Source organism: Pieris napi, chromosome 19 (assembly GCF_905475465.1).
Source record: "Pieris napi chromosome 19, ilPieNapi1.2, whole genome shotgun sequence".
Lineage (NCBI taxonomy): Eukaryota > Metazoa > Arthropoda > Insecta > Lepidoptera > Pieridae > Pieris > Pieris napi.
In genome coordinates, this window is record NC_062252.1 from 6,842,929 (window position 1) to 6,848,928 (window position 6,000).

Below are 6,000 nucleotides of genomic sequence, written 5' to 3' on the forward strand. Positions count from 1 at the left end.
TGAAGTTATACTTCTTTAGGCGCGTTATGAAAAATTGGTGAGAGTGAAATTTTACGATGCGCGCGCACCGTGATACAAAATTATCAGTATGAAATTTTTAAACCAGCCGGGCGTCGAGCGTGCGCGAGCGAAATGGGAATAAGACAATCTACAAGTAAAAAGAAATAGAATATGCGTGAAGTTAGCAGCTATGCCAAGAATTTTGAATGACCATAATGACCTTTGTAGTAAATAAAGGAGTTTTAATTATTTTTTCAAAGAAATTTAGCAATGCTTTTTCACAACGACCTATTGTTACTTAGTTAAAAGGTTATGAAACATACCTAGTTATTAAATTGAATGAATAATATAATAAAATAATAAATAATAATAATTATTATTATTAATATTAATTAATCATTTAATAATATACTAAATATTAAATATTATTAAATTATTAACGTTAAATATTTATTATTATATATTTAAAATTAAAAAAAAAAGAAAGCCAAAGAAGTATAACTTCTTGTAAGTAAAAGGGTGCGTGTACTTATGTATTTTTTATTATTGTGTTATTCTGTTGATGGGCCTGATTCTATTTATTTATTTATTAACAGCCCATGCATGGCCAAACTGATCTACAGAGGCCTAATTTTCAATTAAAATCATGGTTTGTTCGATGGAACCGGAACAAACGTTGTTTACAATATTTTTATGCGTGTCACATATCCATTGCACTCCCTTTGCCATAAGCAATACCTAGCGACGCAACATTATTATAAAAGGAAACAGACATTGATAGCTTTTTGATCGGATACCTCATATCGGGCCGGTCCGCACTTAGTAATAAGTCTATAATATAGATAATAATTTATCGTGCACCTCATATCGGACAATAGTTTCATTGAAATAAATTTTGGGATTCACCGCTGGCCTTCACTTTGCGTAATAACAAAATTATTATTAACTATTTGGCATAAATACTTTTCCGTCTACAAACTTCTTGGTACAATTTTTATAACATGAAATATGGGATTGATACTTATTAAATTGTTGTTTGTGTTAACTTAAAAGTTTTACTGAATTGTATGGTAAATTATCAAATTTACATATTATGTCATATATTAAATCTATGAAAATGTTCTGGTCAATTAAGATTTTAGGTCATATTATTAACTTACAATAAGGGGAATTATATTTTTCCCCTAAGGGGCAAAAATATTTTTGTTGTTAATTTACAAAACAAATGAATTGCCCTTATGACAATTTTTTTTGTCTAATTGCACCGTTTTAAATATAGTACTCACTTGTCTTTTTCCATCATAGCGTAAACACGATTTGAAAGAAAAAGAAAAAAGAGTTAGGTAAAAAAGTGCTATTAGACTGATACAGGCGCATCTATCCCTTAACTCTCATACCCTGATGGGATGGGTGCCCAACACGTCATGGCACCTACTAGGAAGTGGGTTGGCTGATTGCACTGGTGAAATAAACTCTGTCACAGGTTATTTCACCAGTGGTTGATAATATATTATACCGGCAAGAGTAGGAAAATTATTATTATTTTGTGAGTAAGGTCATCCATCCATATTAAATGTCATGTCCTTGAAATTCACCATTAAATCATGATAAAAAGATTCCAGGTTATTATTTTTAGTACTGTTAGAACTACAATAAAAATAATTAAATTAATGACATGCCCAAAAAAAATAACTTCATTATAAAAAGTGATTATTAAAAGAAATAATACTTCATAATGTAAATGTAAACTTGTTTAAGTTTACTCGATGCAAGTAGACGTTAATTATAAAACGAATACAAACAATTCAATTTCATCGCATTAGATTCCTCTTTTTTTAATCTACCTTCATCTTAATATATATAAATTACGTCTCACGTTGTTTGTCCGTTATGGACTCCTAAACTACCGAACTTAGCTAACTAGCTTACATCTCAATTTATACCCGCAATGTAATTTTATTGCAATTTATTTGTTTATTATTTGACACAATTCTAACAGGCGCTGTGTTGAAAGTACCAACGTTTCACATAAGCTACAATTTAATGGCATAGCCACCAAAAAAACATGGTGATCCCCATGACTGTTGTTTTCCTGCCGTTTCCTTAAAATAGTTTACTACTATGTAATATAACAAAAACCTTAGCCACAGCAACGCTTGGCCGAGTCTGCTAGTAGTAAATAAAATATAAAGTACACACCTCACACCAAAACCTTCGTTTGCAATGTGGCCGTTTCTATTCGTGACACAATCCTACAATTTATATTATTCAAATGCTGTTTACTATTACTTATTCTAACAACACATTAAAACAAATTTAATATACGCCATTTATAACATACCTGATTTAAATATTATACTCGTAGGTACGACTTTACACTACGAATAGTAACAAGTTAATAACTTTAAAAATTGATAAATAACTCCGTGGTTGGTTGCCGTATCTTGCCGGTATCAGGTATATCATTATGAGCTTCCAGTGGTAATCATAGAAATAAATATTTATTTGAAAGCCTCGAAATATTAATTTGTGTTTTCCTATGTATTCATAGATATGTTTATTGTTTACTCATACACCGATAACATCAGATTCATCAAACGTAGCAGATCCTAATAGTCATTACGTATCGCAGTACAACCCGTTAGGTATAAGCGTGTAATAGGGGCAAGCAGAATATTTTTATAGATCCATACTTATTTATTTTTACTGGATAAAATAATTCTTCAAAAACTTATTAGAGTAGTTCAATTTCATATTTAAAGCGAAATTGTCTTCAAGCGATTATAGATTAAATGTTGCATACTAGATTAGATAGGAGGTGGTATAAAAATTATCTCATCGTAAACTTATAGTAGTAGTTTCATTACTAATAAAAATAAGAAAATAAAATATGTTTATTATGGAACATAAGATACATGTATCACTTATTCCACGTCATTAAATTTGAATTTGTAGGCATCCCTACTCATCGGCAAAGAAGACAGAGGGTATAGGCCGAGAGAAAAAGCCGGGGTAAAAAACTCTCGGTACTCTTTTAAAATACATGCATTATATATATAAATACAATACGACGTTGAATCAATATTTAAACATCGAGAAATTTTCAACTAGCCTTACAAGGCATATTAATCGAATGATTGCGATGTAAAACCCAGTATCTAAAGCTTTTAAAAATTTCAACATTGCACGTAATTAATGATAACATTCTCGTATATATTGGCTATAAAGTCGGGAGAGCGGTATTTTTGAAACTATTCAGTAAATTGAATGCACAGCGCTGGTCGGCGAACTTGCGTCCGAGATTATTAAGCCAATGCAATCAATAGTTTGCGAGTATGTTATTGCAAATACTGTGCACTGATTCATATATCAGTTCAAGTTACATTTACATAATAATGTTGCTATTTAAAACCATAAACCTTCGCCTTAGAAGCAGATTTATTAAGAACCTTATTTGTAGAAAACACTAAGCGCGCTAACCATACATACAATATCATAAAAATTCAAACTTTGCAATATTAGTTTAAATACTATTTTAAAGAATCCCACTCATAAAATCATTGCTGAATATCGCTTTGTTAGGTAAGTTGTTTGATATAAACAGTGGATGGATTTTTCGAGAGTTGAAGAGAAGTGGTCGTTAATTACGATAAAGTATGATGTACGTTATTTTAATCGATTAGAAATACAAATAAGGTTGTCTTTTATTGACATAACTTTTACACGTTTAAAGGAAACACTTTTTTTACCGAATTGAAGTTATATATTATTATAAACTGTGATACTTTTTGACATTCAACACCTTTTCTCTTCAGTCACCGTGACCACGCACGCTGTAAAGCACACGAAACGTCGGAAAAATTAAAAATTATGTAAAATAATTCTAAATTTATATATAATACATAACTTCAATCCGGTAAAAAAGTGTTTTCTAAATGTGTAAAAGTTATGTCAATAAAAGACAACATTATTTGTATTTCTAATCGATTAAAATAACGTACATCATATTTTATCGTAATTAACGACCACTTAACGAACTCTCGAAAAATCCTTCCACTGTTTATATCAAATAACTTACCTAACAAAGCGATATTCAGCAATGATTTTATGAGTTATTAATGTGTCTTTAAAATAGTATTTAAACTAATATTGCAAAGTTAGAGTTTTAATGATATTGTATGTATGGTTAGCGCGCTTAGGGATTTAAAAACTACGGGTTTTGTGATGAAATATTATTTCCTAGATTTAATAATTCTCCATTTATTCACACAAATGAAATGCGGATACCGAAGGTCGTAGCTAGTATTACATAAGCTGAAATATATTAATGCAATTTTATAATTTGTTCACACTCAAAACAAAACAAAAAAATAATGTTAGTACTCAATAAAATTACATACGAAAATTTCGTGAAATACGTTATAGTCGTCCGACGAGAGATTACCGGCAGTGCCCCGTTAATCGCATGGCATTTGACGCTGTGTCAGAGAGAACAAAGCAACCATATTATTGCATCAATATCCAGTAATTGCATATTGTATGGATAGTGGAGGCTTTTAAGTGTAAGCCGATTTGCTGGTCACGTAGCTGACTCGGCAAATACTGAGATTGAAGGGTCAATACCTACTATATGTATTTTCATGTTTAAATAATGAGTTGATAGTGTAAATTGAATTAAGAATGTTTAATGCGTTCATACATGACCATGGTAAGGACCTATAATACTCAACTTAACGTCTACACAGTATGTTAAAAGAGAATTTACTATTTTGGGATTACATTTCAAAAAGATTAATTTTTATATTGAACCATATTATACTTTCGTATGCTTTGTTTAAATATATATCTGAATGTGATTTATTAAGAAAATATGTATATTAATACATTCTCCAATTTATGTGTATCATTTATTTTCTTAATAGACAAGTAGTAGTAGTTTTTGATTTTTAGGTCTAGGGCTCACGATGTTTTCCTGAAAATGTGAAAATCATCGCTGCACAGCCGTGCACGGTGGGTGAGAGGTGCACGGTCAAGATACTTGGCTAACACTGCTCTTATTCATAAATACTTAGGAGTTTATTTGTATAATTGTATGAACAATAATGTTGATGCAATGCAAAGTTTATAAAATTTCGTATTCGCTTTGCCAACGTTACGGTACAATTAATTCTTAGCAACCATTTCGTGTAAACATCTCTATTTTCCCTGCGAATCGAAACTTGTTCGACGCCACTACAATCAGCTTGACGACAATGTTTGAATAGTTTGGATGTTCGATCGTAGTGAGGTAAACAAACATTATTGCGAACATGCGAATTTTTTCATTGGCCTTTTTAATATTTTATCTGTATTTTACCTATTGTTTAACGATCGACGATTTCAACAGGGCTATAGCAATTGAAAAGAGTGGCAGAGTTTTATGCTAGTTTTTCTCTCACGCTCTTAAATTTAGAGCTGCTCTTAAAAATCGACTTGTTATTAGAGATGCTAATATGAATAAATCAATTTTGATTATGAGTTAACGTGTAATTTCTATACTTAGCTTATTAAACTTAGTTATACTTCTTTTGGCGCGTTAGGGAAACCTGATGAGAGTAATTTTTTTCGATGCGCACGCATACCGTCACTTAAAACCGACACCCTGAAGCTAGTTATAGTCAACGTTTTTTTTGAAGACATACTTCTTTTGGCGCGTTAGGGAAACTACAAACGTAGAATAAGGCGAAAGAAACAATAAACTCTCCGCCACTCTTTTTAATCACCATGTTTTTTTTACACTACGTAACACCATAAGTATTACACATTACAATTAAATAGAGTTTTCAAGAAGTTTTATATCAAATATAAAATCCCAGGTGGTTAAGAACAAGACGCATCATTTATGTTTAGCGTAAATACAAGAAACCCACAAAGCAAATTTACTGAAACATTTATTTGGTCAGCTTCAATCCAATTGTTAAATGGGATGAAATATCAACGCTAGACAATATGCTGCGATTC